This window comes from Spermophilus citellus, assembly GCF_964194105.1.
Source record: "Spermophilus citellus genome assembly, chromosome: 5".
In the NCBI taxonomy this organism is placed as follows: Eukaryota; Metazoa; Chordata; class Mammalia; order Rodentia; family Sciuridae; genus Spermophilus; species Spermophilus citellus.
Window position 1 is genome coordinate 21,055,156 of NC_138186.1, and position 27,835 is coordinate 21,082,990.

Below are 27,835 nucleotides of genomic sequence, written 5' to 3' on the forward strand. Positions count from 1 at the left end.
GATGGTGTCATCTTAGCTCCTTGTCCTGTTGCCCTCTAATAATGTTGTCTTCTGCCCTCAGACACCCAGGCAACACCCAATCCTAAGCCACACCTTGGACTCCCATAGGAAACTCAGCAATCTCCAAAATAATTCAAGCAAACATGCCACCCTCGAATAGCAACCTCCTGTTCTTTCTAGCTGACTTTCTGATTTTAACTGCAAAAAAAAAAGTGATATATATATATATATATCACTTTTTTTATATATATCACTTTTTTTATATATATATACACACACACACACATAGATATATATGCTCATATACATACTATATATCCACATAAATGTAAAAATGTTAAATATGAAATATGCATAAAATGTATATATACCTATAAAATATATAAAATATATCAATGGGGACTGGGGTTGTGGCTCAGTGGTGGAGCACTTGCCTTGCATACGTGAGGCACTGGGTTGGATCCTCAGCACCACATAAACACAAATAAACAAAATAAAGGTATGGTGTCCATCTACAACTAAAAAAAATTTAAAAATATATTTTTTTAATAAAAATATAAAATGTATAGATACATATATAAATATGTATAATTATACATGCATATTAAAATATATTTTTGTTTTATTTTATTGGCTATTTTTAGTTATACATAACAGTAGAATCAATTTTGAAATAATTATACAAGCAGGGAATATGTCATATTCTATTTAGGACCCCAGTCTTGTGGATGTACATGTGGTGAGATTCACTGTGGTGTATTCTTATATTTATGTAGGAAAGTTATGTCAGATTTATTCCACTGTCTTTTCTATTCCCATTCCCCTCCCTTCCCTTCATTCCCCTTTGTCTACTCCATTGAACTTCTATTCTCCCCCCAGTCTTATATGATGGTTCATCTGAGGATATTTTTGATGCAAAGGAGATATAAATTCAGTAGAACCATACTTGGAATTTGGAATTTGCATGTGCTCCTGGGCTGGCCAACCTCCCTCACTATACTGAACAGCAGCAGCCAGTTGCAACTCTTAGTCTGCCCTGTGATCGGGAGGTAAAATAAATGACACTCTACAGTGACTGTCGTTGTGCTAGATGCTCAGCAGATTAAGTGCAGCAAGTGCATTTTTTTACTTATATGATATTTTCAACTTAAAATGGATTTATTGGGATGGATGTAACCCTCTCCTAAGCCAATATGCATCTGTCTATCTGCATATCTATAGATATGTAGATATATAAGATTTACTGTTTTAACCATATTTAAGTGTACAATTTAGTGGCACTAAGTACATTCAAGTGGTTGTGTAGCCATCACCCTCATCCACCTCCAGCACTGTATTGGTCTTCCCAAATTGAAACTCTGTGCCCATTCAACAATGACTCCCCATTTAGCCATTAGGGCTCATAGGGTAGGAGTGGATTCTGTCTGCCTGGTTGCTCTTTGGTTCCTACAAATGGAGTTCAGCTGAGCTCAACTCCTGTCTTGGCAGAACTTAAGAATGTGTGGAACCACATGCACATCAGACAGAGTATTAATCTCTAGGATATATAAAAATCTTAACACCAAAAAACCAAATAACCCAATCAATAAATGGGCCAAGGAACTCAACAGACACTTCTCAGAAGATGATATACAATCAATAAACAAATATATGAACAAATGTTCAACATCTCTAGCAATTAGAGAAATGCAAATCAAAACTACTCTAATATTTCACCTCACTCCATTCAGAATGGACGCTATTAAGAATATAAACAACAATAAGTGTTGGTGAGGATGTGAGGAAAAAGGTACACTCATGTATTGTTGGTGGGACTGCAAATTGGTGCAGCCAATATGGAAAGCAGTATGGAGATTCCTTGGAAAACTGGGAATGGAACCACCATTTGACCCAGCTATCCTTCTCCTTGGTCTATACTCAAAGGACTTAAAAACAGCATACTACAGGGACACAGCCACATCAATGTTTATAGCAGTATAATCCACAATAGCTAAACTGTGGAACCAACCTAGATGCCCTTCAGGAGATAAATGGATAAAGAAAATATGGTATATATACACATGGAATATTATTCAGCATTACAAGAGAATAAAATCATGGCACTTGCAGGTAAATGGATGGAACTGGAAAATATAAGAATGCTAAGTGAAGTTAGCCAATCCCAGAAAAACAAATGTCAAATGTTTTCCCTGATATAAGGAGGCTGATTCATAATGGGGTTGGGGCAGGGGAATGGGAGGATTAGATGAACTCTAGATAGGGCAGAGGGGAAAAGAGGAGGGAGCATGGGGTTAGAAATGATGGTGGAATGAGACGGACATCACTACCCTAAGTACATGTATGAAGACACAAATTGTGTGACTCTACTTTGTGTACAACCAGAGATATGAAAAATTGTGCTTTATATGTGTAGTATGAATTTGAATGCATTCTGCTGTCATATATAACAAATTAAAATAAATAAATAAATAAATAAATAAATAAATAAATAAATAAATAAATAAATAGAATGCATGGAATGTCCCATGCTGAGACTTGGGAGGGAGATGAACCCAGCTCACAGCAGCCCTTGAGAGACAAGATGGCAGGCTGGGGCCCTCCCTTTCTGGAAGAGCCTGTTGGAGAGCAAGGACCAAGGCTTGCCCTCAATGGTGCACAGCTGACTCCTCAGGACGGGCAGGACCCCTGGCTGAGCTATCAGACTCCCCTTTCACTCTGGCTCTGCACGTCCTGGATAGCCTTCCTGGGTAGTCAGTCCTCCAGGTCTCAGCTTATTAAAACCAAAAAGGAATCTGGGCCAAGGGCTTTTCAAACATTTTCTCATTTAATCCTCAAAATAACCCTATGAATTGAACAACAACTTCAACATCATCATCATCTTCTTTTTCTTTTTTTTTTTTTATTTAGATAAGGAAAATGAACTCAGTCGTGAATTAGCACACTCAAGGTCACCAAGTTGCAGTGTTGGAGCTGAAGCACAGCTCTGATTCCCGGGGCCCTATTTTGATTGGTCATCTCCTGCTGGACCATGCCATGCTCCAAGGCATGCAGCCGAGGAGGGCCCAACAGGGTTCAGAGTCAGCCCTGCCTCTGTATCCTTGAGTCACTGTCTGTTTATGCTTTGAGTACTGCTTGTCAAGTTCTGGGCCTTCTCAAAGGGAACATCTTTTCTTGCTTGGCATAAAGAGCTGTTATGACCTAAAGGTCTCCAGTATCAGCACCCTGTCTTTACCACATTGTCACTGAAGTTTCAATCTTTTATTTACATGTTACTTTCTTCCCATAGACTATTGGTCTCTGAAGGGCAGAGATCCTGCTCTTCTGTTCAGCTTGGGTTTCTAGTCCCTAGCATCCAGAAGGCACTTCTGCCTTTGTGTGGAATGAGGAGTGGTTGAGGGAGGAGGCTTTAGCACCTGGTTGTAAATGCCTCACCTTGACCCTGGGGCTCGTGAACACTGACTCACATCTAGGGATGTGCCCATTAGGATTCCAGTACTGGGCCAGGAACTTTGGAAAAGTTGTTAGAGTTTTGTAGATGGCTTTCATGCAACCTTCACAGTCCAGAAAAGTACCATAAGGATGATTGAAAGAAGTTATTGCTACTTCCAGATATAGAGCTCTGGAACAGATAGATGTCTTAGCAAATACGAACAGAGCCCTATTAGGGAAGCAATCCTCTTCACTAGTCTTGGAGATGTGGTCATGTTATTTACATCTCCTGACCTCAGTTTCCTTGCCTCTGAGTGGGAATAATCATGTCTACCTCACGATTGTTGTTCGGATTAAGGTAGGTGGCCCGTGGAAAAGTGTCAGGATAGGACCTAGTGCAAATTAAGCACTCCGTACCCACCAGCCATGTGTTTAACTGTAAGTATAATTATTATTACCAGGTGGAGGGAATGGACTTTGAATCCAAGTTGATTACCCTTTAAAGTAAACAAAAATAGGAGCAGCAGAATAACCCACAGGGAGCAAATGGGGGGCATCACGGTGGCAGAGGTGAAGCTGGGAGCCTGGGGCTCAAGGAGGCCAGGAGAGGTGTGTGTGAGGAGGGATAGGTAGGAGTTAGTAGATTGGGGGCAAGAGCAATTTCAAGGGCAAGTCCAAGAATGAAGAGGTATGGAGAGAATAAAAGATGTGTGTGTCCCCCCGACTCCCCCAACTCAACTATGAGTCTCAGCTTAAACGACACTTCTCAAGCCTCCCCTGACCCCTCAACCAGCCAGTTCCCTTATGATGTGCTCTTTTGCTGACACTGAGTCTCTGGCAGCAAGTGGGTGTCCTACAATTCAATTCTGACTTTATCTACTTGATGTAAGTGCAGAGCCCACAAATTAAAGGGCACAGTCTCAACAAAACTGCTCCCAATACAGATACAAGCTGCACTTTGGGGGTCCCAGGCCACTCACATTTCTGTCTGACTTGACTACAAATTCAGGGGTTCCTGCAACCCTTCCAGCTTGATGATTTTCTAGAATGGCTCACAGAGTTCAGAAAAGTACTTTAATTAGAATGACAGTTTTATCATAAAAGGTACAGTTGGGGAACATCCAAATGAAGAGCTGCACAGGCCATGGATGGGGTGAGTGAAGACAGAGCCTGCGTGCCCTCTCCTGCTGGTGTAGGGATTCAGCTCCATCTGACCACAGCCATCTTGAGGGGTAACCATCATAACTGCTCCTGTGTAACCCCGGCCAGCTTTCCTACAAAGTTTCCCAGCGTACAATAAATAAACAGAGCCATTAGAAAGCTATGTGGAGCTCTACCACTGGACTTTTGTGCTGTTGGTGCCAGGCATGTGCGTGACATTTTTTATATTAGTTTGAGATAAACCAGGTACGTTCCAACTTGAATGAAGTTGCTTTTTCCTGACTGATATGTAAACCCCCTTCCTCTGATTCAAATGTAGGAATTCACTGTTCTTGCTGCCATCTGAGACATACTTCTATATGTAAATTCCAAATAAACTGTACTCTGTATTTCTAGATCTGTCTGCCTCTCTCTCTCTCTCTAGTTACTTGCAAGCTGGCAGCCAGTTCCCACACCACGGGAACAGGGTTTCCTGAAACACTGGGGTGTTTTGCCCTCCCAGAATGTAAATATGATCACAACTAGAAAGTTCCACTGAGCCTTGGGATCCAGAGTTTGCACTGGGATTTCACACCTTGGCATGATTGATTGAATCATCTGTTAGGTAGGAGTTCAGGACCCAAGATGGCGGAGGCAGGGTAAAAGAAGGAGGCTGCTGGAGGACAAGGCAAAGAGAGGAGGTATGTCCCTGTTTATGAGAAGTTCCACTACCATGACAATTCCCACCACTGAGGACTCATTACCATGACAACTCCTGCCACAGGTTTGGTATTCTAAAATGACCAATGTTGGTAGATGGTATGGTATTCTAATTAGGTTTTCTAAAGTAACCAATGGGGGAAAATTGGACAACATTCTAATCAGGTATCATAAGGTAATCAATGGGGGCAAATGGGGTGAGGTCTCTAATCAGGTTCGTACAAGGAAGAGAACACTTCACAGCTCAGCATATGAGACACTAATTTCCAGACATGGGGTCCTTGATCCTCTCTTGTGAGGCTCACTCTCTTTCTGCCTTATGGAGTGCCAGCTCCACCTTCAATAGGTCTGTATTTTGCCTGATACTTGTGCGTGTCTTGTTCAGTTCTTCATTGGGGACACTAAGGACCTGGATCCCAGATGGATACCCCAATGATAACACATCGACCATGTGGTTAAACACAATGTCCAAGGCCCCTCCAATGCATGGGATTTGGACAGCTAAAAGTTCCAATCCCATAATCATGGCTTGGTCTTTCTGGTGACCAGCCTCCATCTCTCGGATACCTGGGAGCCTCAGTAGTCACTTCAATAACATAACCAAGACCCTCATTTCACTTAGGAAATTCCAAGAGATTTTGAAGCCCTGTGCCAGGAACTAGGGACAAAGACAGTATGTATTTTTATTATCTCACAGTTCTTATAGCACTTTGCACAACTGAAATTGATTGGATAATTAACATTTAATTTTTATTTCTCCAATAGACTGTAAGCTTTTTGAAGGCATGGGGTTTATTCCACTGTAACCTTAGTATGTAGCTCAATGCCTAACACATAAGACTTGCTTAATATGTCTTCACAGAGCAAACAAGTAGTGAGGGAAATCAAAGCCTAAGAAACATATAGTGAGGCTAGACTGTAGAAGACCTTAACTGCTTTATGGCCTTAAATATTTTCAGGATTTCTCTCATTTCATCTCAGGAACTGCTAGGATAACATTACTGAGGAGGTTTATAAAGTAGTCAAGGTCTGCTCTGGCCTCATGGAAGCCCCTTTGCAACATGAGCCTTATGAAGGCTGGGAAGTAAGGTTCTAGAGGAATGGATGACCCAGGATACGGTTGCAGTCGGGGGGGGGGGGTGGTGAATTCATCTCTTGGTAAAGGGAAAAGGGCCCAAAATACAAGCAAAATACAAGCTGTGGTAAGATCTGTTTCTCTCTTGCATTTAAGCCTAAGAAGTGGAGAGAGGAGAGAAGAGGAGAGGAGAGGAGAGGAGAGGAGAGGAGAGGAGAGGAGAGGAGAGGAGAGGAGAATGAGAATATGATGCATGATGCTAGGGCCCATTAGATAGGAAGCAGGTCCTGGTCCTTACTGAGTATCAGTAGACATTTAGTTGGGTGGGGAAAGTCTGAGGGGGAGAAATCTAGGTTCTCTAGGAGAAATTGACGGAGTCCTTAAAGATTCAGTTCTTAGGTTTCCATCATCCCCTGCTAATGGCCAAGTCAAAGGAAAAATTTATGTTCATTCATGAAAATAGACAACAATGAAGTGGGAAATGGATGACGTTATGGTCCAGCAATGGACAACTGGTCTAATTCATACCATCCATACACCCCCCCGAAGACATAAATAAGAGAAAGGGGTCTGCAAATTTCCATCATGCCTGTGGACATAGGTTATAAAACAGTAGTAATATCTTGCTGGATTCCAGAATCTCATGACATAGCTAATTTTATTCTTTAACCACTCTTAGTTCTTTATCTGCATACTGATGTCAATAGAATAATAACTTGCAGAATGCTCAGCTCCTACTTATCAAAATTTTTATCTGGAGTGATTAGCTCTGTGAGGATTCAATAAATGCAATTGTGACACCCAGTTTGCTGTGTCACAATTATTATTATTATTATTATTATTATTTGATTTGTAAAACCAGTACCTTTGGATACCATTTTGGAGCACTTACTCTGACAACTAGGATACATGTTTTCTCAGGTAACCATCCTCACTTTGGCCCAAATAAATTCTTGGTTCTTACATTCAATGTGCCTCAACTTGCCTTTGATGCTTCTTTTCAGAACAGAATGTGGGAAATAAATATTCGGATAAAGTTATTCTTCATTTTTTATTTTATCTAATTATGTGGTCTTAGCTTTGCTGTTGAGAAATAATATTCTATGATCATAGAATATTAGATCTGCAATGTTAGTCAGCTTTCCATTACTTTGACAAAATAGCTGACATAATCAACTCAAAAAGAGGAAAGTTTTATTTTAGCCCATGGTTGCAGTTCATGGTCAATTGGTCCCATGGTTTAGGGGACTGTGGTGACATAGTACAACATGGTGTTGGCACATGGTGGAGGAGGCCTGTTTGTCTCAAGGCTGCCAAGAAGTAAAGACAGAAAAAAGGGCCAATATCCCGATATCTCCATCAAAGTCACCCCTGTCAATCATATAACTTCCAACAGCTTGGCCCCACCTCTCAGAGGTTCTACCATCTTTTGAAAGTACCATGTGCCTGGGAACCAAGTCTTTAACACATGGAACCTTGGGGGACATTACAGATCCAAACTATAAAAACCTTACACAACCTTTCAATTGTAACCCTAGTAAAATGCCAGGGTCCCTCAGATCCAGTCTCTGCATGAAGTAGAAGTCAAAGGAACATTAGCCCAGAGGAATAGAGAACTATGCTATAGGCTTTTGTTTTAATGCATACTCTGTTGGGAATCGCCCCACCTCCAAAGACTAACCTCCCCATCCCCCGAGATGAGCCGTCCAATGGTGAGTCCTACTGACTCACATGATGCTTACCCACTAATCAGAACTTCCCCATCACTGTCCAATGGTGAGTCCTGCTGATCTCACATGATCCTTACCCACCAATCAGAAAGTACCCCATGCCAGCTGCCAAAACTGTTAAACTGTTTCAACTGTCAGACCATCACAGGCTCCATAAATATGCAGAGCTGCCTCAATAAATGGGCATTTTCTCGGATGGCAAGCCTTGATGGTTCTTTCATACTCCTTCCCCCCAACGTATTGCGCAGTGTATGTAGAGAAAGTTTCTCAGAATATTCTTTGAAAGTTAGTCCCCTCCAAAGTTCCACAGTGAGGCAGCCACTCTCCCTCTCTCTCTCTCTTCCCACATCCCATGATTTTTCATTGTCATGCTTCTCTTCTTATTTGCTCCCCACTTCCTTCCACTTCACTTTCTGACCCACTCCTATGAGAGGGGACCATTAGGATTTGGCTGCTGGCTGTGTCATGGAAGCTCCCTGGGCTGAGTAGACCTTCCCTGGCAATGAAAACTTTCCTCCAAGAAATTCTTACTCAATATTTCTGGTGGAAAACTGACCATCTAGTTATCCTCTTGGACAGCTACTGTGTTAGTGATGGACATACCATAGAGATTGCTTATATACAGGCAACAGAAGGTTTTGTGGGTAAGGTTCCATTATGGTTTGGATATGAAGCATCCCCTCATCCTGCAACCCAAATCTCATATGTTAGTTAAGGTAGGAATGTTCAGAGTGAAATGATTAGATTAGGAGAGTAGTAACCTAATTAGTGGTTTAATCCATTTGAAGGGTTAATCATCTGAGTTTGTTACTGGGTAGTAACTATAGGGTATTGCTGGAGGAAGAAGTCACTAGGGGCATGCTCTTAGGGATTACATTTTGTCCCTGGCTTCTCACTCACTCACCCTCTGCTTCCCAGTGCTATAGGCTGAGCATCTTTCCTCTGCCATGTTCTTTTACCGTGTTGTTTTGCCTCAGGCCCCAAACCATGGAGTCAGCTGACCATGGACTGAACCTCTGAAACTGTGAACCCAAAATAATCTTTTCTTCGTCTAAGAGTGTTATTATTGGGTATTGTTTTAGTCAGCTTTTTCACTGCTGTGACTAAAAGATCTGACCTGAACAATTTTAGGAGGAAAGGTTTACTTGAGGGCTGATGGTTTCATAGAAGGTCTGAGTCCATAGAAGGCCGGCCCCATTTCTCAGGGCTTGAGGTGAGGCTGAGTATCATGGCGGGAGAGTGTGGAGGAGAGAAGCAGCTCACATCATGGTGACCAGAAAGCAGAGCGAAAGAGACTCCACTTGCCAGATACAAATATTTACCCCATAGCAATGCCCCAAGTTAATCACTTCCTCCATCCATACCCCACCTGCCTCCAGTTATCACTCAGTTAATCTCATCAGAGATCAATCCACTGATTAGGTTAAGGCTACAACCCAATCATTTCTCCTCCAAACCTTCTTACTTTGTCTTACGTGTGAGTTTTTGGGGGATATCACATCTAAACCATAACAGGTATTTTGATCACAGTGACAAAAAGCTAACTAATACAAATTCCTTTCTTCCAAGGCCATCAGCAGCCTGTCTGTGTCTCATGGACTCATGGAATAACTTATTTTATTCCAGAGGACAAAGACAAGCCATTTCTGCAAATCAGGGGTCTTGGTTGGAGTTCTTTGATGATTCTCTCTTGGAATGCCCTTTCCACTAGACGAGGAGGGTCCATCTTTTTCTGAAGTTAAGAGAAGGGCCAGAGATCTATAAATTTACCTGTCTTATTGAAGGGAACATCTCTCTGTAGGATTTTAGGGTGTTGAGGAGCCTGGTTCAAAAAGTTCTCTATTTGAAAGAGGAAAATTCTGTGAAAGGCTCTATCCTCCCAGGCTGCTGATGCTCTTGAAAGGAGACTGCCCTTCCCGTTGCTTCCATTTCTCAAGATTCTGTGACCTTCAATAGTAGCCAACAAAATTACTTAAGTTGGTGAAGCAGAAACTTCTTCTTTCCATTCAGTCATCTGGTCTACATTGTTTGGTGTCTTTTTGTCCTAGCTGAAGGTTTGCAAAACCAACATGTATGAAATTGCCCAATTTCTGCAATTTTACTTGCTTTGAGGGTAAGTCATCACTAGATGGATGATGAGAAGAACTTGCTAGGGTACCTCATCACAAAAGCAAAGTGTAGTTAACTAAGCTCAGAATACTTTTGACCCAATTATGCTTTTTTTTTAAACCAACTGAAAAAAAATTAATACAATAAACAAATATTTTATGCTAATTGAGTAAAAATGTGATTTTCAATTTAGAGTCAGACTTTAAAAGATTGAAACACTGAAACATAAACAGCAACCTAAAAGTATCCTACATTTTCACCCATAATTTAGTAATTACAGATTCACTGAATCATATTTTCTCAACATATCCTTTTACCCACCTACTGTATTTCCAAGCTTGAAGAGGTTTTTTTTTTTTTTCAAAATGGTTTAGCCTTCCTTTCCCCTGAATGAACTCCTCTCTTTTTTCCTTTCCTTTCCTCTTTTTTCTCTCTCCCCCATTTTCTTTATTCTTCTCTCCCACTCACTGCCACACCTGTTTGGGGTTGTGAGATTTCCAGAAACTTCATCACACAGTGAGATTTTCGTGTTCAGTTTTAATACCCACAACAGGAGACTTTTTTCTTTTTCCATAGCTTTCTCATTCACTCCATATTGTGAGTATTCTTGGTAATAACTTCTCGCTGCTGTTCCCCAGTTCCAAGAAGGAGCAGTCTTTTAGCTTATCAGGCTAGCTACAAGAAGGGGAAAAAATCCAAACTTCACACTCTCAGCAGCAGTCTAAACCCCAATGATTAGCTTTTGTCTACTAGAAATTTCTTTATACCAAGAAACTACTTCCCCTTAAAGCATCATTTTGGTTTGAAGTAATTTAAGACTCAGAAAAGTTTCAAAGATAGCTCAGACCATCTCTGTACATTCCTTCACCCAAATTCTTTCCTGTTAACATCTCCATAACCAGAATTCAGTAATGAGAACTCTGATTGAGGAATGAGCATTGGTAATACAATATAAAACTATATTCCCCATATTACGACTTCCCCAGTTTTCCAAGAAATGCCTGGGATCCAATCCAAGATCCTACCTTGCTCTCTTCTTGTCTCTGGAGTCTCCTCCAAGGTGTGGGTTCCTCAGTCTTGGCTTGTCTTTCGTGACCTTGGCAGTTTTGAAGAATACTAGTTAGCCATCTTTGTATTTTGCCTACCCAGTTTGGGTTTGTCTGATGTGATATATTTGGGGAAAAAATATCACAGATGTACTATGGTCCCCTTGTGGTTCATATCAAGGGGACTTTATGCCACTATGTCTTATTATTGGTATTAATTTTGGTCACGGGGTCAAGGTGATGTTTGCTGGATTTCTCAATTTTAAAGTTTCTTTCTTTCCATTTGTAATTAATAATATTTGGGGGGAGATACTTTGAGGTAATGCAAATATCCCTCTTATAACATTAGCATCCAGTAATGGATCTTGGCAGCAACAATTATTGTAATGTTCAAATGGTGATTTTCCTATTTCCCTCATTCTTTCTACATTTACTGAATTGGAATCCTTCTGTAGGGAAGACCTGTCTCTTCTTTTGCTAATATTTAGTCATTCAATTATGTATTTACCTGATTAGATTCATAGATATTAACTTTATTCTGTGGGTTATAATCCAGTACTATTATTAGTTATTTCATTACTCAAATTGTTTCAGTTTTGGTATTGGTTACTCCCTGAAGGATCTCCGGTATTCTTTTAATTAAATCTCATCTTATTTCAAGTACTTCCTAACTTTATTGCACTTCAAGATACTCCAGCACTTTTTATTGTATTTTTCTTGCCCTAGAACCAACCACTCCTCTGGTGTCTTTTTTTAAGAAACCGATATCTGTCACTAGATGTGTTCATTGCTATGGAAGTGCCATTGCTTCTAGGTTCTTTTGAAAGACAAAGAAAGTAAATGTATATACACACTAACCCATGTATACACAGGTTTCTATCTATGTATCTGTCATCTATTAAAAACCCCATGAATTCATACTGTAAATTCAACATAATGGGGTTCATTCTAGCCTTTCTCCTTGCCTTAATTGTAACCTTTATTAAAACTGTTATTATTATTAGAGATTATTATTATTAGAGATCCATGTTGCCTGTCCTTCCTGTTCAGCAGTTTAGCTTGGTGTTGTATTGACTAAATATGCACCTCGTCATGTCCTTTTTCACTGCCAGATCACTGCACTTTTTCTTTTAAGATCTTGGAGTTGCAATATTACAGAATTCAAGTTTATCATGCTTGTATAAGACACATTTTAGAAAGCATAAAATGTAAATAGAGTATCAAAGTGTTTTTCTTACAACCTCTTTGGTGCATATCTTGCCCTAAAAATGTATTTTATAACACAATGATGAAGCAGATGAGAAAAATAACCTATCAATTAAGTGTTTCTTTCTCTGATCTCTTCTGTTACTAAGCTATGAACTAAGCTATAAAGCTGTAATATATGAGACTTCAAATCCTTCTCATGACCTCTCAAAACCAACACAGATAAACATGAGATATAAGGAAAAGCATCGTTCTTGGGATTCCAACTCAAGATGAAGATAAATTGCAACAGAAAACATCTCTTCTGACACCATAAATTTATCCTTAAAATATTTTAAGGCTGAAAGTAAACAAAAATTGCATGTCACATAAAGGGAACAAAACTGGAAAATCATCATAGGGATGGGATTTAAATGGTAGGGACGAGATTGAAGTTTTAGAAACACTTTGAACTAGGCTTTTCCTCAAAGCCTGGAGCTAGGAAAATGTTCTTCTGTATAAGAAGTGAGTCTAGAGAAATGCTGTTCATGATTTATGATGTGACCTGAAAGCAGGTCTCTGACTGTGGAAATACAATCAATTGTAACAAACCAGAAGCCATAACTTCTATTGAGTGTTGGTGTATGGCTGGAATTCTTAACATTACCCATGTAGGGACAAATTCTATAATAAAAAAATTATTTTAGTTCTGGAATAGTTTCAGAGGCAATGGGAAACATTCTCTTAGGAAAACATCAGCCACTCAGAGATTCCCACTAAAGTTGTGTGTTAACATACAAAAATTGTAAGGCAGGAAAGGAATTCAAACCAAACATTAGCATGACACTATTGACTAAGCACAATAAATGGTAGAAAAAGTATGCAAGGAACTATGAATAACAGGGGAATCTGACAATAACTTAAATAAGAAAGGAATCGACTCTATAAGCAAAAATAGGACTGCATTTTAAAAAATTTATTGAATATAAAAAAATTGTCAAATAAACATTCCAAATAGAAATTCTAAAAGAAAGGAAACTATGGTCCTTGAAATATTAATCTTTAGTAGACATATTGAACAATAGCTTAAAAGAAAGTGAAGAGAGAATTGATTAACTAGAAGGGATAGCTGAAGAAATAATCCAAAATAGAACACATTTATGATAAGAGATATAAAATATGGAAATGTAGAAAAAAGACACGGAAGATAGAATGGGAATCCCAATATATATTTTTTGAAATTCCATGGTGAAAATACAGGTAAATGGAAGGGGTAATGGTTAAATAGAAAATAATTGAAATTCTTGAACCAAAGATAAAACTGTTTGTATAAAAATTGTGCCAAACTGAAAGGAAAATGACATAACATAAAGTTATGAAAAGCCTAAGAAAACAAATATCTTAAAAATTACTAAGAAAAAAATGGACAAATTCTGAAGAAAGGACAGATTCCTCATTAGCCCTGATAAAAATTAGAGAACAATGTCTTCAAAGTGTCAAGAGAGAATAATTGAAAACCTGGATTTCTCTAACTCGTAATAGAGAAAGTAAAATAACACATTGTCAGATGATTAAAATCCAAGGAGTCTACCTACTGATCTCTTGTTCAAAGAACTACTAGAGGATGTACTTTATTAAGAAGAGAAGTGAATCCACAAATGAGCTACTGGCAGTTTTATCCAAAAATTTACACTTAAAAATTTATAACTCATTCTGGAGGGGAGTTTTTAAAACATAGTGATGATTTAATACCACATAATAATAATACAGATGTTTGAAAGGGGATTAGATGTTCTTGCCTCTTTGAAGACTAAGACAAACATATAGACTATAAAATATAAATACATGTTAGAAAGTGGTAACTAAAAAAAAGAATGGAAAATAAATGTTTAAAATTGAAAAGCACAATATGTGGGAATAAAGAAAACTTAATTTAATAAGAAGCAGAAAAGGAGAAAAAGAGAAGAAAAAGAAAAAAGTCATGGCAAATTGAAAAATGTAAGAGAAAATGATAGAATTAGTCTATATTAGTAATACAATAAACATAAATGAATTAAACTCATCTACTTCAAAATAGAAACTCCCCAATTTAATTAAAAAAATTGTCAGTTAATATTTGGAAGAAACATTGTATCTAAAAAAGGTTATATTTTAAAATTAATATTAGAAAAAATGAATACAAAAAGAGCATTAATCATATAGAAAGGTCATAAATCAATGATCAAAGAAGCACTCCAACAGTAGTTATAAAAAGTGGTGAATTGTATACCTTTAAAAGTTGGCCTCAAAACTTATAAAGCAAAAAGGATAGAAATACAAGTGGGAGTCAATAAACGCAATGATAGCTGGAATTTTTAATAAGCATGTCGGACATGATTAGTTACACTCTTATTTGCTAACATCACATCATTCTAAGAGGGTAGGGGAATTGCTCCAGAAAGCCTTGGGCTGGCATTTAGAAAAAAATTCTGACTTAGATTTTCTGAGATTTTTAAAAATCAGTTTATCCATGCCAAGAGTGTTTCCCAATGAACCAGTTTTAGATAGAGTGTATTGATCCTTTCTTTCCCCTTGTAATATGAATGAATAGCGAGAAGGAGAACGTTCTGAGGTCTGCTCAGAGATTTCTGATGTCTTCTACTGGAAAAATGTCTTTCATTTGAGAGTCTCAAAACACTATATTACCATTGTTCAGAGCAGTCATGGGGAGAAGATAGAGGGCAAGTGTTTATGACACTGAGAGGCCCTGCAGAGCCCACATCCATAACCAACTCTGGTCAAATAAATTTAGGATAGCTGGTCTTCTGTTTCCTCACCCCTTACTCTACCCGCCACCTTCCACCTCTCCTATATTCCCCATCCATCCCATTCAGTTTTACATTCAGTTTCTGCATAATAATAAACTATGGATGCTTTTGAAATATTTTCTATCAAGACCGTAATTTTAAAAATATTTCTATCATAGTTCTTTGAAACAAAACTCTGCATGATCAACTTTTAAGTCTCTCTCTTTGGACCTTATTGCAAAATTTTAAATTTTAGGTGTATGTGTGAAAAATGAAGACAGTTTTTCTGTTCTTTTAAAAAAGTTTCCTTAAATTTGGTCCTCGCATTGTGTTTGTACATGAGGGAAACTTAACCTCTGAGCTGTTGCTGTGGTAACTAGAGAGCTAGCTGTCTTTTTGGAACAAATCCATGAAATGTAAATAAATAAATGGGATGAATGCACTGTATAGTAACTATATTTATCCTATCTTTGAAGCTTCTATTGATATAGAAAATATATCTGGAAAATACCCTAGAATCAAGACCCATGGCTAGGTAAGCACATCTCTTCATGGTAATCTCTTGTGTTAGCTATCTTCCAAGATGGTACCATTCTGGTATACACATCCTCATGCTTTTACTTGCTTGTTTCACTGGGGCTTGATCTTTTTAGCCAATGCCATATGGCGCTAGTGATGGAACATCAAGACTATGGCTTTCATATCTCTCAAATAACTCTGTGGGAAGCCAGCTGTCATGTCATGAGGACACTCAGGTAGTCAGTAGAGAGTTCATGTAACAAGGAACTAAAGTGTCTGGGTAATGATCAGTGGAGATGTGAGCCCTGCCAATAATAATGCATAGAGCTTGGCAGCAGATCTTCCTTCAATTGAACCCAGAAATGACCGCAGTCCTGGATGACAGCTGGACTTCAACCTCATGAGCGACTTTGGGTCAGAACTTCCCAGTTACTGCTCCTGGATTCCTGACCCACAGAGAGTAGAAGATAAGCAATGTTTATTTTAAGCATCTAAGTTTTGGGATAACTTATTATGTAGCAATAGATAACTGATATAACATTTTATTACAAAAATATAGAGATATAATAAAACAGACTTATAACCAAAGGTAAATGTAATGTAATCTTCATTTTGTTCAGGAGAACCTTCTGGATTTTGCAAAGTCTGAGGTTTCTCACCATGAGTGTAACTCTACCTTCTTCACCCTTGTGTTCCTTGAGTCAAACCTACACATGGCACACAGCACGTATTCAGTAACTATGTCCTGCCTTTCTGACTTGATTGGCACCCTAGGACCCAGTGACTGCTGAAGGCAGTGGTTGAATTTCCACTGAGCTTACCCTAAACTCTAGAAGGATCTTTCTTGAATGGATTCTTTGCATCATCTAATTTCCCATTTGTCTCTATTTCTTAAGAGTTAATAAAAAGGAATGGATTATTAATGTCCACAGTGTGTGGATGAATCTTAAAATAACTGTGCTGAGTAAAGGAAGTGAGATAAAGATGATTTCATACTACGTAAGTTCATGTACATACAATTTTAGAAAATGCAAACTGGTCTATAATCACAGAGAGTAGCTCAGAGCTTGCCTGGGGTGGGGGTTGGAGAGCAGGAGAGATTACAAAGGGCATAAGGATACTTTGGGGGTATGATCATATTCATGAAAATAAAAACAGCCAGGTTTTTGTCACTAGGTCAAAATACACAGGATAATGAAAAGGAGGAAACATTTATTCTGGCTCACAGTTTCAGAAGTTTTAATCTGTGATCCCTTGGCTCTGTTACTTCGGGCTTGTGGTGGCACAGGACATATGGTGAGAGCATGTGGCAGAGGAGAGCTTCCTGTCCTCATGGAGGACAGGAAGGAGAGAGAGAGAGAAATAGAGAGAAAGAGAGAGAAAGAGAGAAAGAGAAGAATGGCCAGGGTACCACCAGAGGTCACACCCCCAGGGACCTAACTTCCTCCAACTAGATCCCCCTACTTAAAGAGTCAACCACCTTCCAGTAGCGCCTTAGGCTGGGAAACCAAGCCTTTAACATGTGGGCCTTTGGGAGACACTTAAGACCCAACAATAGCAGAGGGCCTGGAAGAGTCTATTGTCTCTAAATCCTGGCTTCTTCCCACTATATTCTGTGTCTTTTGTCTGTGGATGACTATTTGTCTTAGTCCATTTTCTGTTACTAAAACAGAACACCTGACACTGGGTATAGAGAAAGGAGGTTTATTTAGATCACAGTTCTGAAGGCTAAAGACTCCAAAATTGGGCAACTGCATCTTCTCAGCTTCTGGAGAGGGCCTTTGTGTGGCTCCCCGTGTGGTGGAAAAGTGGCAGAGAAGCAGGCACACGTGGAAGAGACAAAACACTAGGGGTAGACTTGTTTTATAACAACCTTCTCTTAAAATAACTAATCCAGTTCTGGAAGAGTGTGAACCCACTCACTCCCAAGATGGCATTAATCCACGAGGGATTCACCACCGTGAACCAGACACCTCCCACTCCCAACACTGTCACATTGAGGAATTAAGCTTCAGCCTGAGTTTTTATGGGGACAAACCATATTCAAACCATAGTTCTATTACGGACAAAATATCTCCAGCAGCTTCAACAAAAATATATGTTTTAGCAGAAAAAGAACTAGTTCTGCCCTGGTTTTCAATTGCTTGAATTCTGATGAATTGGAGATTCACTCGGACGATGTCTCTTTTCAAGATAAAGCATTTGTGCAGTGCCTCCTCGGCTGCAAAGCTACCTCCCCTGGCTGCCTGTGTTGTGGGCACTGACCATGGTGACTCTGGAGCCCCCCGGAGGTCTGCCATCTCCTTAGGAGTCTTTATACACCTCGCCTCTAATTAGAGAAAAAGACCAAGAACTATGAAGGTTTAAAGTGGGTAGTTTTCTCTTTTTTGTCAGTGTGGTCTGTCCTTATCCATGGATTCAAACAACCACAGATGGAAAATGTCTGTACTGAATATGGGTAGTCATTTCTCTTGTTATTTCTCCCCTAAACTATAGAGCATAGCAACTATTTGCATAGCATTTACATTGCAGTAGGTATTATAAGTCACCAAGATGATTTTAAGTCTCTGGGAGGATGTGTGTAGTTTCTATGAACGTAATATTCCATTTTACATAAAAGACCCGAACATCTTCAGATTTTAAAACCAATCCCCCATGGACACCCTTTGTATTCTCCTTTGAGCAGAGATGTTTGGAGGACCAGGTCTCTCTTTCTAATACTCCCAAGTTAGACTTTCACTAACCTTTCTCTTTCAGGATGAACCCAGATTGGTTTTTCCTTCATCTGACCCTATCTCCTCCGTTCTCCATGGAGATTCAAATCTCTGGTATAGTGAGTGGGTTAGGGTTTTCATTTTGGAGTCAAAGCAGCCCAAGTTATAGTACTGGCTTCAAGTGACATTATATGAATTAACGTACTAAGCCTTAGTTTTTTTGATCTTCAAAATGGGGATCAAGCTCAAGCTCATATTATGAGAATAATATTATGAGTTCATGCATGTCAAGTAGATTAACCCAGCCCATAGCACATAGTATATAGCAAGTACTTAATGAATGTCTAACATTATAACATAATGAATAGTAATGAAAAATATCTGCAGAATTAAAAAGAAGACAGTCACTATAAACACTCGAACTTAGCATTCTCATTTTGGAATTCCATGCATCAAATTTGTCTATGAGTTCATCACATTTGCTTTCTATGGCCAACTTTCCATATAATTCTTCTTATAAAAATAAAGAAAATTGGGGCTGGGGATGTGGCTCAAGCAGTAACGTGCTTGCCTGGCATGCACGGGGCGCTGGGTTCAATCCTCATCACCAAATAAAAATAAAATAAAGATGTTGTGTCCACCGAAAACTAAAAAATAAATATTAAAAAATTCTCTCTCTCTCTCTCTAAAAAAAAATTTAAAAATTTAAAAAATAAAGAAATTTGGAAAAATAAATAAATAAAGAGAATTTGTTGTTTATGTTATTTGTTGCAACTCCTTAAACCACATTCCAAATGAGAACTCTATGTCCTAGCCAAATGTCTCTTCCTTTGGGGGAATTTGTAAATACTATTTAAAAAAGTCATGAAAGCAATAATTTTACATCCCAATATTAATATGTACTATATAATTATATATTATGAATAAATATACACATGTCACAGCATATTAATATAATATGTTACTATATTAATAATAACTTTAATGCATATAAATACATTTTAAATATAATATATAATGTACAACATATCTTTATAGTATATTTATCTATCTTTTTATTAAAATTAATAATTATGCATAGGATAGGAAAGACAGAATGAATCAGACATAACTTTCCTGTATTCATAAATGAATACAGCACCAGTGAAACTCTACCATGTACAACCACAAGAATGGGGTCCTAATTAGAATAAGTTATACTCCATGGATGTATAATATGTCAAAATACCCTGTACTGTCATGTATCTCTAAAAAGAACAGATTAAAAAAAGAAGAAAAAAATAACTAAATGCATTTGACATGGCATATTTGACATGCTTAATATACCTATCATTTCCACTCATTATTATTTTCATTTTTACTTATGACTTATCCAGCTTCTTCTCTAAGATTAGTGCCAAAATCCTGAGAGAGAAGTTCTCAGAGGCTGGCATCATAAATAATTGAAGGTTCCTTGAAGTTATCCACAACTTGAAATATCTGCCTCTAGAAAAAATATTCTTCACTGTAGTGGATGGTAATTTTCCAGGGCTACCACTCAAGAGAGGCTGCTGCTTATGGAAGACACTCATGCCTGAGGTCTGTGTTTAATCTCTGACAGAATCAATAGGTGCCAGGAGCTGCCCCCTTATTTGATTGGATTGTCCATCAGGATGGGTTCCTCTCTCCATGACTCTCTCCCTGCCTAACCTCAGACCTCCTTGAGTCAGATCATGCCCTGGTTCCTGTCATTCAAAAGAAGATAAATGCACATGCACATAGCTTTACATGGACCCAACCCCTGGGGTAAGACCAAATATAATTCTGGCATCTTTAACTCAGGCTTCTATTTTTAAGCAAATGTGGCTTCTGATTCAACTGTTGATTCAATGATTGTCTTTCTACAACAAGCACAACCAGAAGGAGAAATTATACTCCATTTTTTTGTATGATGTGTCAAAATCCATTGTACTGTCATGTATAACTAATTAGACCAAATTTTAAAAAATAAAAAAATACATAGATAAGTGTAATAATGTATTTTTAATATATATCTCTTATTTACTTGGTATTATCCATTATTCAACCTTGATTTTCTGATATTGTGACTGTAGTCACTTTCAGTCACCAAGTGACAATCACTCTCTTCTTTCATAAAGGTCTGTGGTACTATTAACTAGGTCCTAAAAAATCACAACCAAGAATCTTAAATTTTTAGTGGCAAGGGCTACGGACTCAATTCAGGTCAGGTTAACTCAAGACTGTTTGTATTTTTGAGATTAGTTCTGGATAATTCAGAACTGTCTCAATGTATACAGATGGCATTAAACAACAAGACATACACAATGTTCGACTACAGTTAGTAATTACCATACAAAATGACCAGGGGAATCTCTAAATAACATAGACGTTATCGTCTCCTAGATATGCCATTTTCTGTTTTGCACTAACTTCTTATCTGCATTTCTGTTAAAACCATTGTGCAAGCAGACTGTCCCATCCGATCAGACACGCCACTTTTCCCCATAAGTCCCTGACAGGAGCAAACTCCCCTGCTGAGTTCATTACCGCTTGTTCATTTATTTATTTTCACCTTTTAGTCTGATTAAGTGTTTATTAGCTTCATGAGGCTAAAGATTTTTCTTTCAGTGTCAATCATTCTGCAGCCCAGGGATGCATATACTGTACCCGACAAACCTCCCCTTCTTTCCAGAACCTTTAGTGTGCCTTTTCCTAGGGTGCCTCTGAAGGAAGGAAGCCCCTTCTCAATCCCACATGGACTTCAAACCAAGCATCCAAACACCTGTCACAGGTTCTACTTAGAACAAATAATCTTAGGCATAATTTATTAGAAGATTAGGAGAAATTCCTAAGGCAGATGCCTACTTAAGATCTACTTTTGGCCACAAGGAGAAACTGTTGGTTAAACAAACAAACAAACAAACAAAACTTAAAATAAACTTGAGGTGAGTTGGCCATTTTGCAGAAGTTTTGAGCTAGCCAAGGAACCCAGGGGTCAATAAGGAGGTGGGTACACCAGTTGCTAAACCGGTTGATTTCTGAATCTCATCCAATGGAGTTAAACCCATAAAAGGAAACATTTCAAGAAAAACTATGGCTCTGAACATTAAACAAGATAAGAGGGAAACAAAAGGAACTTTCTAGTCTAAATTAAATGATCCTGGTAAGGAAGAAATAATAATAATTTAAAAAAAAACATGTAAAAGGGTCTATGGAAACTGAAGCTTAAACATGAATATAGATTAAATGTGATATGGTATCCTAGACTGAATTCTGGAATGGAAAAGACATTAGGGAGAAAACTAATGAAATCTCAGTAAAGTTTATAGTTTAGTTAGTAGTAATGTACCAGCGTTCATGTCTTAGTTTTAATAAATATGACATAGTGATACAAGATGTTCACATTAGGGGAAACTGGGCACGGGGTATGACAGCTCTGTGTACTAACAATTCAACTTCTCTGTACATCTAAAGTGATTGCAAGCTCAAAAGTTATTAAGCAAAGAGGAGAGAGGAAGGACATTTCTAAGGAGGAACAGAGAGAGAGAGAGAGAGAGAGAGAGAGAGAGAGAGAGAGAGAGAGAGACCCTTAAGGTCAGGGTTAGGAGGCTCAGCCAAACAGGCCATTTGCATTATGTTTATAACAAGAGAAGGAAAACAAACAAACAAATAGTGGATGGTGTGATCTGGGCAAACAACCCCAAAGAAGCTATGTCGGGGTGCGAGGGTAGAATGGGCAGTGTTTGAGGGATTGGATGGCCAAGATAGACAAGGAGACTATAGAAGAGCAATTGGATGCTCTACATGATTGATAGCTCTCTGGCCAGGATGAACTTCCAGCTGAGTGAGATGATCTATGAGAAACAGTGAAAAAAAAATGAGAGAAAATCCAGGAGACTCGAGGGAAACAGAGGTGATGCTTCTTTGGAAAAAATGAGAAGAATGCTGAGGCTGCAGATTGTATGTAAATTCTAGAAAAAACATTGAGGGGATAATCAGATCAGGGGGCCTGTGAATGCTTAGAGATCACAGGCAGCCAACATGGGATCACCCAAGAACAAGGGAGGCTGGATAAACTGCAGCCCCTTTTTGGATAATGTTACTAAACTGTTAGAGCAGGAGAGTGACATGGGCATAGTATATTTGCATCACTTGAAGACAAAGCTTTTCATTTTTTTCTTGGTGGACACAGTGGACTTTTGAGAGCTGGATGATAATGCAGGTAGTAAATTTAGCACCCAGAGATCTCAGATTTATCTGAAGAGAGCTGGCCTCCAGTGCTCAGCTTTCCATTTTTTCAATCAGTGACTCTGAGGGAATCATTGTGTTGAGGTTGATTGTGTTTAGCTTCTTGCAACAGAAACCCAATAGCCATGATTTAGCCAAGCAAGGTCAATTTTCAAGAAAAATATTTATAGGACAATTAACAAGTCCAAAGAAAACGATCCAAGGCTGGCCAATGCTTTATGGTATTCTTAGTGATATTTAATAGTAAAAGGAATAAAATACAGTTATGCACCAATTATTTTGCTTAAGGGTAGGCTGCATATATAATAGTGATTCCATAAGATCACATTGAGTAGAACTGAAAAAAAATCCTTATCTAGTGAATGTAGCCATTGCAACAACACAGCACTGGACATTCTTCACATGCTTGTGAGGATACTGGTGTAAGCAAACCTACTGTGGAGCCAGTCTATAAAAGAATAGCACAGGGCTGGGGTTGTGGCTCAGAGGTAGAGCACTCACCTACCATGAGTGAGGCACTGGATTTGATCCTCAGCACAATGTAAAAATAAAGATAAAAAAACAGCACAAATGATTATGTACAGTACACAATCCTTGATAATGGTAATCATTGACCATTGTACTGGTTTATATATTTGCAATGCTATACTTTTTATTGTTATTAAAATATTTCTTGTAAAACAGTCTGCTGTGTGATGCTGGCAACAGCCTCATCCATCTCACATTTATAGTCTCTTGAAAGCATCATTTTCTCTTGTGCTTGATTCCATCTCAGGTTGCTTTTGTCTTCATAGTCTTAGGAGGACAGACTCTATACTATGCAGTCCAGGTGTGTGGTTGGCTATGTCATCCAGGTTTCTGTAAATACAACCTGTGATGTTTGCACAATGAGGAGCTCCCCAATGATGACTTCTCAGAAAGTGTCCACATCATTAAGTGACATTTGACTATCAATCCCTGCTACAACACACAGGAATGTTAACTAAACTAGTATGCTAAGCAAATGAGGCCAGACACGGAAGTCCACAAGTTGTAGGGTTGCATTTATATGAACTGTCCAAAATGAGCAAATTCAAAGACATAGAAAGTAGATGAGCTGTGTCCAGGGTCTGGGGGTAAAAGACAGAGGAAGAATGGGAAGTCCATATGTGACTCCCAGTGGGTAAAGGATTTTTTCTTAGGAACAGATACAACCTTCTTGGGTGAGACAGTGGTGATGGTTGTGCAACTTTGTAACTATACCAGGAAACACTAATGCATACACTTAAAAAATAATGAATGAATGAATGAATGAATGAATGAATGAATAAATAAACAAATTTCAGTAAACTTCTCCATCCCTGCCCATATGTTGCTGGTGGATGTGTTCCCTATCTTGATTGTGGTGATGGTCTGTTGTTTGCACACACTTCACACACTTACAAAAACTTACCACATAATACATTTTAAATATGTGAAGTTTATTCTATGTCAAATGTATCTCAATAAAATTCTTTGGAAAAAGAAAAAGGATTCAGGGACTTGTCAGAGGATAGCAGGACTGACCATAGAGCATGGGGCTAAAGCTTGGTCTAAATGGCTTCTAAATGTACTACCAACATCCACAGGTTATGAATATATAGAATTAGAAGCACCCCAATAAAATAGATTCCATTTAGTTAGAGGTGTTTTTTGGGGGATGGGGTGGGGGCAGTGCTGGCCATGTGACCCTGGCCCTTGAGCATGCTGGACAAGTGCTCTACCCCTGAGTTACAAACCCAGAGCCTGTTTTTTAGTTGTTTGCTTGTTTTTCCAATATGTGCTACCTGGAAGTCCTAGATTCTGAGCTCTGCACCCCTTCACATTCTCGTCTCGTTGGAAGAAATTTAAGGATGTTTTAGTTAATCCGGAGGAGACAATGATACATATTTGAGGTGATGGATATGTTAATCAGCTTGATTCAATCATTCCACATATAAATATATCAGAACACCAATTTGTAACCAAAAATACATACAATTATAATTTGTCAGTATTCAATAAAATTAATAATAAAAAGAAATGTGGGAACTCGAATCTTAAGAAAGAGGACTTAGGTGATGGTTTTAGTTTTCATTTGTTTTTGTCTTTTAATTGACATGTTAAAACACAGATGGCCTGGGGATTTTTTTTTTAAACCACACTGGACAGTGGTTCTGAACAGAGTGAACCAATTGCAGAAAGCACTCTTGCTGCTAGGTGCCCAGAGACTCTCATTTAAATGTCAATATTTGAAGATTCAGTTTCATCATGGTTCTGAAACCATGGCAGCGAAATATTCTGGTAGTAAAACTAACTTTCATCATTTACTAGGAGGAATCTTGTCTAGGGTCTGTATTCTCTACTAGATCTTAGAAGGTATAGACATGAACAGTGTCACTCACTGCCTCTCTGGAGTTCTTCTCAACCGGGCCAATAGGATGTGCCATTGTATCCCTGCTGACACTTGTAGGACATACTCCACGCTTCAAAGATTAGGATAATGGATGAGAGAGACTTCTTGGCAATGTTGAGAGCAAAAATACCTCTGGGGTCCAAAAGATCTGTCTGTAAATTCCAGCTTCTCCTTGAGCAATTTGCTTAATGTGTCTCCCTCAGTTTTATCATCTGTGGAAATTAAAAATAATGGCTATGTCTCAGGCTATTGTTGGCAAATAGTACAGTTGGCCTTCCATGTCCACAGGTTCTGCATGGAGGGCCAACATATTGTACACAGCTTTTTCATACCATTATTCCTTTTAAAAATGCAATGTAACAGCATTTACAAAGCATTTACACTGTGTTAGGTATTATAAGGAATCTAGAGATGGCTTAAAGAATATGAGAGGATTGTGTAGGTTATATGCAATTATTATTCTATTTTATATACAGGTCTTGGGCACTCACAGAGTTCACTCTTTGTTGAATTCTGGAATCAGCCCCCCATGGCCACTGAGAGATCACTGAACGATAGTAGCAACAAGGCAAGAACACTCTGAATTACTGATTACTTATTAGTTGTACCAGTCAGAGACAAACCAAGAAAACAGAAGATGAGGCTAATGTTTACATCAGAGAAAATTTAATGAAGGATGTTGGTTATGCAAACAATGGAGCATCCATGAAGCCACACAGAGGCCAAGGGTCCTAGGGGTAGGTATCAGCAGAAAGTCATCGCAAATCCTCAACTGCAGACACAAAACATGGGGCTATGTATTTAGAGCCCCCAAAGGAACTGGATATGACATGATGGGAAGTGTGTGCTGTGGTTAAATATGGTTTGAGTGTGTCCCCTATGGGTTCATGTGTTGGAAGCTGGTTCTCAGTTTGGTGGTATTGAGTGGTGAGACCTTTAAGAGGCGGGGCCTGATGGGAGGTAGTTAGGTTGTGGGATACCACCTTCAGCAAGGGTTACTGTAGTTCTTGTGAGACCTGTTAAGTTTCCTCTAGAGTGACTTGTTACAAAAGTGCAAACTTAGCCCCTGAACCTCTCTGGCTTCTTATCCTAAAAGTAACCTTTCTTTCTTGCCTACACTTCTACAGTGATGTGACAACCACCCCCCGCCCCATGTTGGGAAGTAGCCAGAGACTCCTCACAAGAGCTAAGCAGACGCTGACACTATACTCTGGAATCTCTTGAACTGTGAGCTAAATAAATCTATTTTCTTTATAAAGCGCCCATCCTTAGGAATTTTGTTACAGCAACATAAAATGGACTCATCCATGGAGGCATAAAGAAGGCATTTTGAGAGGATGCCTGGAGTCAAGCAGAAGTAGAAACATCTCACTCCTTCCTGCCTTCTTCCTTCCCTCATCCAGTCAGTTCCTCCTTTGATAGCATTTGCCTATCCAGTCACATGACTCAGACACTTGGGAAGCACAGCCTCAGGGGTAAGACCAGCTACCCAGAGGACAAGAGGGGAAGGGTGAGCATGGATCTGAGGACTCACCAACCAGTATCAGTGCACCATGCACCTTGTAACTTATTCAATAAGTCAAAGAATGGGCATTGTGACTGGCATCTACAAGTGGCTTAGTTAAGATTTCCCTTTCTTCACTCATAAATTAACATGAACATTGATTTCATTGTTACCTTGACAGGTCATGTCTCTTTATGCTGTAGGTCTATATCAACATGCACTCTCTGTCAAACTTCCTAGAGGATAGAAGTGTCATCTGCCCTTTCCTGTGCTCTTCACTGGGCAAGACACATAGCCATGTTCTTGTCATTTGGCTCTGCCCTCTCTAGCCACTTCCTCTTGGTCACCCCTGCCTACATCTGCCTCTGCTCTGTGCTCAGGGAAGATGGCCGGATGTTGCCAGTGCTCCTCCAGCCTAAACCACGAGTGGAAGGCAGCAAGCCTGATGGTTGACCATGAAGTCTTTCAAGCAGGTTGAAGTCCCTTTTAATCCTACAGAAAGATCAATGAGTTCTTGGTCTCCCCTTACCCATTGCAGATATGTCCAAGACACTCAGTGAATGCCTGAAACTATGGGAGGTAAGAAACCCTGTTTATACTGCTTTTCTTTTAGACATAAAAACGTATGATAAAGTTTAAATCATAATTGAGCACAGTAAGGAATTAACAATAAATAAAATAGAATAATTATAACAATATATTGTTATAACTATGGAAGTTATTGAATGTTCTCTCCCTCAAGATATCCTGTTGTGCTGTTCTCATCCTTCTGCTTGTGATGAGCTGAGCTGATTGCAATGCCTGCTTGATGAGATGAGGTGAGGGGAGTAACAGAGGCCTTGTGATGCAGTGTGAGGCTGTTACAGAAGGGTTACTTGAGCACAAGCACGGTGATACCACAACAGCTCAATGGCTGCTAAGTGACTAATGGGTATCCAGTGTGGAAACTCTGGACAAAGTGTTGATTCACATCCTAGGAGGGATGGACAGGGATGACTAAGGATTTAATTACATATGTTCAATTCAAAACTTACAAATTGTTTATTTCTGGAATTTCCCACTTAATATCTTTGGACCACAGTTGACTAAAACCATAGGAAGCAAAACTGTGAATGGAAGTGAGTAGTGTAATATCTATCAAGAATGACTCCTTTACATAAGCCTATCAGTCTTTGCTGCCCTTTCTTAGCTCTTTCCACATGAGTGCTAGAGATTTC